Genomic DNA, 11,138 nt, shown 5'->3' on the forward strand with positions numbered 1-11,138 from the left:
TTGTCTGTTGAGGTGCCTTCAGTGCCTAGAACTGTACTTAACACATAGAAATTTCTCTGAGGCTCTAAATGATCTAACTGTGGTTACATTTTTCCCTCTTCTCTCTGGCTTTCTACTCTAAAACCATCTGGTTCAGCATGCCAAGCATGTACCAATCTGAGAAACTTTACAGTTATTATTATTCCACCTGGTTCTGGGGTGATTTTAAGAATATAAATTTAAGGGAAAGTTTTTAAAGGGATTCAGGAATATCCAAATTAATCTTTTATTTCTCATTCTTTCCCCAACCCCACCCCTTGATATGATCCTCAAGAGAAATAAATGTACGCAGGAAACAAACCATTCCCTAATGCTTCCTGGGGCAGTGGCTTTCAATCACACTACCGACTGACTCATGGACATCATGGAAAATTCCTTTACCTCAGCCAGATTCACCTAAAAAACCCAGCCTTCTTCTCCAAGCCCAAACCTAAGTTTAGTCTTGGCCCTCCTAAATGAGGAAGGCCACACCTTTCTACCTGTGCAGGAGGAAATGGGGTGAGAGAGACCCAACAAATGAGCATGCTTGTCCCAGGGATTAGAGCTGCCACCCCAAACTTTTTAATGCGGAGACAAAGGACCCTGGGGTATAGAGAGAACATAATAAAGAGGGAGACAAAGAAATTGGAAGAAAGAGTCAGGGGGCAGGGAAAGAAGAAACAGAGACAGATACAGAGACAGAGATAAAGAGTGATAAAAAGAAACAGGTGCAGATAGATAGATATAACTACAAAGAGACTTTGGGAGAGTGGGTCAGAGAGAGCAATGTGCCAGAGAGCAGAGCCTGGGGAGAAAGGTAGCTGGTGACACTTTATAGCTGTGACACCCACAGCAGGAGGAGCCAAGGACATTTGGGACAGCAGGTTAAAGTTGTTTATTAAGCTGTGCCATACTACAACCCTCCTCCATTACCCCCACACTTTACACACCACAGGCTTTTGTACATGGTGATTTGGGGACAGGAAGGAAGGAGGGGTGTTGTGCAGAGTGGGCCTATGGTAGGGCTGCCAGATACCCATGGGGCTGAATGAAGGGGCAAGTGGGGCTGAAAGCCAGCCAAGTATGTTCCATTTGCCAAGCAACAAAATAGGTGTGCTTCCAGTCTTATCGTTTTCTACTTTCAAAGGGGAATTCCAACTCATTCCTGAAGTCACAGCTTAATCACCATTTGTATCCTCAGGGAAGCTGTAGAAGCTGCTGTTGCTGCTCAGCCCCGTGACCTCTCAGCCTGCCTCTCTTCTCTAGCATCTTTTTCCTTCTCTAACTGGCACCATGGAGCCTTGCTCAGCTGCATTAGACAATGTGATGCTTGGCAGTGCCTGGAAGATGGTTTTTGTTTTCACACTTGGGGTGGGGGAAGTGCTACTGGTATCCAGTGGGTAGAGACCAGGGACTCTGCTGAACAACCTATAATGCACAGGACAGCTCCCATCACAAAGGATGATCTTGCTCCAAATGTCGGTAGTGCCAGTTTGAGGAACCCTGATGTCGATACAACTCAGAAATGTGTGTGTGTGTAGAGGGTATTAACGCTCCTGCTGGCAGCCCTCAAAAAATGTGGGAATTCAATGGGTAAATGCTCGAGGCTTGCTGTCCTCTGGTAAGGTAACTCTGAGTGTGTTCCACAGTTTTTTGAAGGGTCCCCATCAGGACTGAGCCTCGGTTGCCTGAAAAGGCAAATCGCTCACTATGGCACCCTTCATTGGCTTTTATAAAAGTCTTTCCATTTCACTCCCCCCACTTCCTTGTTCCTATTCCTGGAGATCACTTTCCAAATCAACTACCTGCACCCAAGTCCTTTCAGGGTCTGCTTTTAATACAGATGCCTTCCTTGATTCCCCATCTAGATTATGTTTCTCTACCTTGAGTGGATCTATCCCTCTTTGTAGTAACTTTGTATTTAATGTCAGTCTCCTTTATAGACTATGAACTCTATATGGACAGGATTTATGTTTCTCTTGTTCGGTGCTTTTCATGGTTTAGCACAGTTTCTGGCACATAGTAGGTGCTCAAAAATATTTGTAGAAAGATTAAATGAATAAATGAATGAATTTAGGTTGTTTTCTTCCTTTAAATTAGGAGCCTCTCCCACTCCCCGCTTTAAATGACTTAAGACAGCTAGGATAACATCCAGGTGAGGTGGGATGTCAGGCCATGTGGGACTTGATGGCAATATGCCTAAGGTTAATATGGGGCCATTTTGTTGGATTCTTCAGACTTGGGATTAGGATCTTAGAATACTAAATAGTCCAAGAACATTTCCCATAGTTTTGTTTAACAAAGCAGACTCAAGGCCTACAAAGTAATGAGGGTTATCTCAAGACTCAAAGAAAATAGACGAGTTGGAAATAATGTGAAATTTTAGCACAGGAAAAGGAAAATAACATCAGTCATCATCTACTATGTGCCCAGCCCTGTGCTGCATTTCCTCTAGCTCACTTAGTGGTAGGTATTATTATACCAATTATTTTGCAGATAAATAAATTGAAATTAAGTGAGAGAAATGGCAGGACCCAAATTTGAACCCCAATTGGCCCCTCTTGAAGGCTTATGACATCTTCTGTTACAGCATGGGGGGGATATAGACAGCAAATTTGGAGTAAGTGTGGTGGTGGGGCAGTCGGTGTGCAAGAGTTTAGACATGATGCCCTTTGGTTGCCTTACAATATTAGGAATATCTTACTGTAGTGACTGCAGGTTCTCCATCTGGCCTCCCTTTGTTCGCTCATCAGTTTCAGCTCAGAGGCAGCAGGCATTTCCCATCATTTACTTTCCTTTCATTTCTTCTCATTTGCTAAGGATCCATCTAGTAAATCTCTAGTCCCAGGCATTTAGTGTATTTCATCTAAGAAGCTATTGGTTGGATGATACATGGTTATTTTATGTACCCCTAAGAAAGAAAAAGCACTGTTAAACATCATTTTAAGATGCCATAAATTTTAACATGCCAATTTCAGAGATGTTAAAATGTGAAAAATGTGCACCCTAGAATCCATGAACTATTACAAACTCAAATTCCCATGACCACAGACTCAATTATCCTCAAAACAGGAGCAATATTCCCGGCTCCCCGCTCTCTTTAAAATCAACACACACTTGGTGGGTGCCTGCTATGAAGAAAGCTCTGAGTCAGATGTTTTGAAGGGAATACAAGATATCTGAAAGTAGAACCCCAAATTTTAGTCATGGTAAAGTAGTTTTAAAATATGGCTAGAAACTTTGTAAATACTCATCCTATAGAGAGAGAGGTTCATGTCCCCTTTTCTTGACTCTGTGTGGGTTTGTTACTGCTTCGGCCAATAGAACTACAGCAAGAGTCTTGCTATGTGATGTCCAAAGCTAGGCATAAAAGACCATGCAGCTTCTGTTGTTTTTACTGGCCCATTTGCTATTAGAACTGAATCTCCATGTAAGAGGCCAACTATGCTGAGGCCACCATTCTGAAGAAGCCTCATGTAGGAATTCTGGTGTACAGTCCCAGTTGGGCTAGCCTTCCAACTATCCCTGACTTAGGGCACCAAACATGGGAGTGAAGTGGCTGGGAAGTGGGTTCTCCATCCCCAGCTGGCCCAATCTCAAGAATGAGGGCAATGATCACTTGTATAAGTCAAATATCTATGCATCCGTAATAAGCCCACATTTCTATAGCTTTATATAGTAAATGTAAAGCTCACATCATGTCAGAGTCTGATGTGTGTCCAGTGATCCTTTTCTATCTTGTAGCTATGACATCTAGGACTAATGGCTTCTAAGATGGCTACAAGTGGGGAAGAAAGATCTGGACTGCACAAGATGTCTTTAAAAGCCAGGTGTGGAATGGCTTACAGCAGTACTTCTCAAACCTTCTGAGGACTAGGTTTGAGTTAATTCAAGTATAGTTCTAGTTAATTTGAGTATAGTTCTGGTTAAGATAGCAGAGTAGATAAACACTGCACTCCCATGACCACATCAAAATTACAGCTAAACTACAGAACAACCATCATGGAGAATTGCCTGAAGTCTATCTGAATGGAAGTCCTATAACTAAAGAAATATAGAAGCCACATCTAAATGGGTAGGAGGTGCAGAGATGCGGAGCGAGCTGATTCTGCACCTAATGTGGCTGTTAAAAATTGGGAGAATTACTAAATCATCACTTCATTTTTACCTCTCTTTTTCTTTCCTATGCCTTCCAGGACTCCAAAAACAAACAAAAAAAGATAATGAAAATTTAAATAAAACATTTCCAAGTTCCCAGCAAGACAGCGGAGTAGGTAAAACCTGTGCTCGCCTCCTTTCATGACCACATTAATATTACAACTAAATTATAGAACAATCAACCTGGAGAATCATCTGAAGACTAGCTGAACAGAATTCTTATAACTAAGAACATACAGAAGTCATGTCAAGACTGATAGGAAGGATGGAGATACAAAATGAGCTGATCCCACACTCATGTGTGGTGGTTAAAAATTGAGAAGACTATCTCAGCTGAGGATGGTGCTTCCTGAGGAGTGAGAGGCCCCAGCCCCACAAGGGACTCTCCAGCCCAGGATTCCAGTGCTGGGAAGGAGAGCCCCCACAACATTTGGCTATAAAAACCAGCAGAGATTCCATCCACCTGGTTGAGACAGAAGGCTATTGGAAATACAGATGTCTCCTTAAAGGTCCTGCACACAAACTCACTCACTCGTAGGCACTCACCCTTAGCTTTGATGGAGGGATGATGACTTCGGAGGTACCAGAGACATATAGGGAGAGACTGAACTGTGTGCTTTTGGGGCAAGAGCTGGAGGAACAGCCACCATTGGCCCTGTGTTGAGCCCTCCTCCTGTGCAGCTTACAGGCGGGCGCCATCTTGCCTGTGTTGAGCCCGCCCCTACACAGCCAAAACTGAATCTGCTTTGGCTAGGTGAGATCTACTCGCTCCACCCCTGGTGACTCCCTGGGACCCTACCCTACCAAACTCACATACCACAGGAGACACTTTTGGTGGTGGGCAGCCAGCTCTGACCCATGCTGTAGTCTTTCTTGGACAACTTTTCGGGGGTCTGTGGGCCCGAGATGGGCATCTGCTGGGCATTTTGCATAGTGTCTCCAGGCTCAGCAATGGCACCAAATCTGAATCTGTATTAATCTGGTAAACTCCACTTGCCCCACCCTGGTAACTACCTGGGACTCTGCCTCATCCAACTTGTGCACCAACAGAAGCACTTTCAGTGGCTGAGCCTTTTGGACACTCAGCAGATGGCATCAAGCCTCTGGGTCCCTTTTGGCATTTTTGCTGAGCTGCCACAAGTCAGGTACTGATGGCAGCCGGCCTCAGTTCTCAGCTTGGCCTCTTCCAAGTGCTTCTGGGTCCATCACAGCTCCTACCAGGTAGCCCCAGGCCAGTCACAAGCAGTGGCTGACCTTGGCCTGCACAGGAGCCCCTCCCAGGAGGCCCCAGAATCAATACACCATGAGGCCAGCTTCAGACCACAACAGAGCACCACCTGATTAGCCCTAGAAATGGCACGCTCAAAGGGTGGTCTCGCCAGCTACACGAGCCTGCTGGGAAGAATCCCATTCCATGGGGTCAGCCCCTACACAGCAATTCATACTCTGTGGGTGTGGCCAATCCTCACAGCAAGTCAGCTTCAGGGTCAGTCCAATTCACTGACTTGCCAACAGTAATCAAGTGTCAACTACAACAGGAAGGAAAATACAACACAAATAAGGGACATGCCTGGAGCACCTGGCACAGGCGATCAGAGAGACTGTGCCACTGGGACACACGGGGTACCTACTACAGGCCACCTGGCCAAGATTGGGAGACATAACAGATCTACCTAATACATAGAAACAAACATAGAGAGGCAGCCAAAAAGAAGAAACAAAGAAACATGTCCCAGATGAAAGAACTGGAGAAAACTCCAGAAAAATAACAATGAAATGGAGACAAGCAACCTACCAAATACAGAGTTCAAAACACTGGTTATAAGGAGGCTCAAGGAACTTAGTGAGAACTTCAACAAAGAGATAGTAAGCATAAAAATGGATATAGAAACCATAAAAAAGAACCAGTTAGAAATGAAGAATACAATAACTGAAATGAATACATTAGAGGTAATCAATAGATTAGATGAAGCAGAGGGCCTCTGGGACAACATCAAGCCTACCAACATTTATATCATAGGTGTACCAGAAGGAGAAGAGGGAGCAAGAAATTGAAAACCTATTTGAAGAAATAATGACAGAAAACTTTCCTAACCTGGTGAAGGAAATAGACATACAAGCCCAGAAAGTACACAGAGTCCCAAGTGAAATGAACCAAACAGGCCCACACTAAGATACATCATAATCAAAATGCCAAAGAATAAAGACAAGGAGAGAATCTTAAAAGCTGCAAGAGAAAAGCAGTTACTTGCAAGGGAGCTCCCATAAGACTGGCAGCTGATTCCTCAAATCTGTACTTTGCAGGACAGAAGGGCTTTTTTTCAGAATATTCAAACTGATGAAAAGCCATGACCTACAACCAAGATTACTCTACCCAGCAAAGCTTTCATTTAGAATTGAAGGAACAAATAAAGAGCTTCCCAGATAAGAAAAAGCTAAATGAGTTCATCGCCATCAAACCAGTATTATAGGAAATATTGGAGGGACTTCTTTAAGAAGAAGAATACGTATCAAAATATGAATAAAGAATGGCAATAACTACATATCTATCAGCAAATACCTCAAATGAAAAAAAACTAAGTGCTCCAATCAAAAGATAGGGTGGCTGAATGGATAAGAAAATAAGACCCCTACATATGCTGCCTACGAGAGACTCACTTCAGATTGAAAGAGACACACACACACTGAAGGTAAAGGAATGGAAAAAGATATTTCATGAAAATGGAAACAAAAAAAAATAACCTGGGTTACTAATCCTTACACCAGACAAAATAGGCTTTAAAACAAAGGCTGTGATAAGAGACGAAGAAGGACCAAGTAATCAGACTTCTGGGTATTTATCTAAACAAACCCAAAACTAATTTGAAAGGACATGTGAATCCATATGTTCATTGCATTATTTACAATAGCCAAGATATGGAAGCAACCTAAGTATTCATTAATAGATGAATGGATAAACAAGAAGTGGTACATATATACAATGGAATATTACTCAGCCACAGAAAGAATGAAATCTTGCCATCTTCAACAACTTGGATGGATGTAGAGGGTGTTATGCTAAGTGAGATAAGTCAGACAGAGAAAGACGAATGCCATATGATTTCACTTATATATGGAATCTAAAAACAAAATAAACAAATAAAACAAACAAACTCATAGATACAGACAACATTTTGATGGTTGCCAGATTGGAGGGGGTTTGGGAGCATGGGTGAAAAAGGTGAAGAGATTAAAAAGTACAAATTGGTAGTTACAAAATAGTCATGGAGATGTAAAGTGTGGGGAATATAGTCAATACCATTATAATAACTATGTATGATATCTATAGGGTTAACCCAGAACATAGACCCTCCACATACTCAGAAGACAGATGGGTAGTAAGAAACAGAAGTGCTCCTTATGGCTATAAGGAAGGAAGTGCACAAAGAGCTCTGGGCAGGGCCTGCTCCCAAGGACGTTTTCTGCTGCTCCTGTGGACCTTATCTGCTCGCTCTGCTCAAGAAGGCGGCTGGTCTGTCGTTCTCATGGACGCTATCTGCTTCTGGAACTAAACAGCACATCTTGCTCCAATCCATCTGAGAAGGCAGCAGCTCCCCCAGTGAGGTTGGCCTGATGCCTTTTCCTGAGCTCTGACAGGCCGCTGCTGAAGCTTCCCTGCCTCGTGAATAATAAACAGCATTTCTCACCGCTCTGGCCCTCCTGGTGGTTTTTTTTTTTTCAGAATAACCGAAGTCCAGGTGCAAGTTCCAGGCCTGGGGCTCCTGCGTTACGGTATCAGATGGGTACTAGATTTATTGGAGTAATCACTTTGTAAGTTATATAAATGTGTAATCACTATGTTGTACACCCGAAACTAATATATTGTATGTCAACTGTAATTGAATAATGAAAAAAATATTTTAAAAATGTTAGTCCATCACAGTCTAATGCTTTTATAAAAATGCAGCAAAAATGAATTACTAGAAAAAGGAAATGCTGCTTAGATGTAGTGGCAATGTCAAATTACTATAAAAATCCTTAATTACTTACTTTAAAATTTCTGTATCAGCTCATTGCAGACTGGTAACAAACAGTTTGCAAATGGGCACTGGTGCATGGACCACATTTTGAGTAGCACCGGCTTATAGTAATTGGGCCCACATCCTATTGGCTAGAACTTAGTCACAACTTAGCCTTGATCCAATTGTGAGTGAGCCTGAAAAATAGTCTCTTGTGTGCCAGGAAGAAGAGACAGTGTGCCACACAGCATTACCTCTGTGACATGCTGTACGTTAGGATTTATTCCTTCTTTCTCTCAAGGAGAACCCAGCTGTGTACAAGTTTATTGTCTCATTTATGTTCATAGATCTAGTTTAGTTAAAGAAAAACAAAAACAAAAACGAAAACAACTTTTCAGGGTAGGAGGGAAAAGAAACTGGAGAAATTGCCCTGCCTAGTATGTGATACAATTGTGACTCCCTCGCTTTACAGATCCTGACCTTGGGTAAAATTCTAGTTGGGGAAAAATTCTGTTCAAGGGCATAGAGGCCACAGTGGTATTTCTGTAACATTCTGGATCTCTGGTGCCTGTGCCAGGTGGCTACTGTTACTGCTTCAGACCCTGGAGGAGGACCCTCCCCCTTCTACTGTGTGTCACCAAAGGGACTAGAGTTACCTCATTTTTGAAAAAGAGCCAGTTATAGAGGTCTCATGTGACAATGAAGGAAAATGTAACTCCGAATACATTTATAGGCTGCCAAAATCCTGCAAAAATAGTCCATTTCAACACTCATTACAAAATGACTAATAAGAAACTGAAGTGCTCAACATTGCACTAGAACTTTATAAGATCGTTTCAAATCAATTAGGCTGTTTAGAAACAAGATGCCAGTTCAGAACAACTTTTGCTGAGGCCTGTATGACATAATGGACGAGATGATGACGCATTATGTCATCATTATGTGTTGAGGCAGATGATAACCAAACTCGGCCCAGATTCCCTCAGATCCCCTTTCCCTGTTTGTTGTCTGCTCCTGGCTTCAATGGGCATTCACTTCCAACACCTTAGCTCTGTTTTGGAGGCCTGCCCTAGTGCTCTGGAGTATGCCTTTCCAGCTGGTAAGGAGAGCCAGAAGCCCTGGGAATTCATTCCCCCAGGCAGCCCTTAACCAATGATGGACAAGTACAGAAGTATGATAGCTCTGCTCCTTTCTCTGGACTGGAACAACTCTATGGCATAACTTATACTCCACAGCTCTCCTGTGGGATCAGACCAAAGATACCTTCTGTGGGACTTGAGATCGCACCTTTGTTTCCCAGTTTTTTCCTGGAAATACTTTCTTAATAAATCACTTTCTTAACAAATCTCATTTCAAGATCAACTTCTGGGGGAACCCAACTGAAGACATGTTCTTTAGAACCAACACCCCAGGAAAGCAGTCACTACGTTGTCAGAACAGCAATCTCTGAGGCAGTTTCTCACCTCGGCTGGACCCTCAACACTGCTGGATAGTACTTTCAGCACTTCACTGATATCCACACCTGATTCTCTCTTCAAGACCCTTAGAAAGTTGAGGCAGGCTGTCAGGTGGCCTCCATTCTCCCTGTTCCTCCTCCCCTGGCCACACAGACCCTCTTATAAACTCAGCTCTTCTTGGGAAGATGCTTCTTCAGCCAGCCCTCGGGCTTTTTGTTTCTGTGTTTTCATATCACTTAAGATTTATAATTATCTTATTTGTTCACTTAGTTTTGTCTGCCACATCCCCCCATTGTAAGCTCTGAGGACAGGAGCAGGCTTACTCACCGTTTTCTCCCCAGTGACTGTGAGGATAGTTCGTTGCTGGCATTTAGTAGAAACTTGGGATGTTTGTGGGCTGGCCACAGGGCAAGGGGTCAGAAAAGGCTCATTTTTGTTGTTCGTGCGTGGAGTGATGTCACCTGTCATCTGAACACATAGGAGTAGCCAAAGGTCAGGAGAGATATTAAGGTCCTCATTATATTTTCTTCCCCAGTGTATAAATAACTCACTTTAGTGATGTCTAAGCTGAATTTTAAAGACACACTTTTTTAAGCAGCACATGAATAGAACTTAATGGTGAACCCCAGACTGAGATGAACCACAATTATTTGCTGACCTCTTAAACTATCAGAAAGTTGGTTTTCTTTTTACCTGAAAACAAGCCAATTGCTTTCATGTGGAATGCATTCAGCTTCAGGGAACAGAAACCTGACTTCAGGGCTCACAGGAATTGGAGCTTTCCCTCACATAACGAGATGACTGGTAGGAGGGGGTTGCTGGTGATAGCTCAGTGACTGACCACGAAGTCAGGGACTTTGACATGGAGTCACTTTCATCCAGTGGAATAATTCTAAGTGTGTCCACTCTGTTTAATCCTTCTACTAAAGGGAAGTTCTATGTACAGGTAATTTCAGAGACTGCAGAAGTAAAAAAAAAAAAAAAAGTTTAGTGTTAAAAATAATGAGCCACAACCCGCCCTCCCCACCAAAAAAAAAAATAATAATGAGCATGTGCCTTAGGATTTGACAGTGTTCTCTTTAAAAAGTGTTTTGCCTCATACCTGGTCTCAGTTTTTGTCATACTTAAAATTGACATTTCCTCTTTGTTTCATTTTGTTCTATTGTCTCCTGTGCTCTGGGGTCAAAGTCATTGCCACGAGTAGAGGAGGTAGAGCAGAGAGAGCAAGGACTCTGGGCCCTGGAACCACATGAATCAGTTGATCTGTGACCATTTTTGACCTACAAAAAGGGTGATGTCTTATAGTTCAATGTAATATAATTATCATCACTTGGTGACCATTTATTGAGTTCTGATTATAAAATAACTTTAACAAGTCCTAGGTGACCAAGCTAGGACTTAAACGCTCCTTCTTGTCTGTGCCCTTGCTGAAAAGCTCAGATGCTGAGCCACTTCTCTCCTATTTTTATTAAACACTCCTCATCTTCTTGCCTCCAGGTAATAAAGC

Source organism: Pteropus alecto, unplaced genomic scaffold, assembly GCF_000325575.1.
Source record: "Pteropus alecto unplaced genomic scaffold, ASM32557v1 scaffold23, whole genome shotgun sequence".
Lineage (NCBI taxonomy): Eukaryota > Metazoa > Chordata > Mammalia > Chiroptera > Pteropodidae > Pteropus > Pteropus alecto.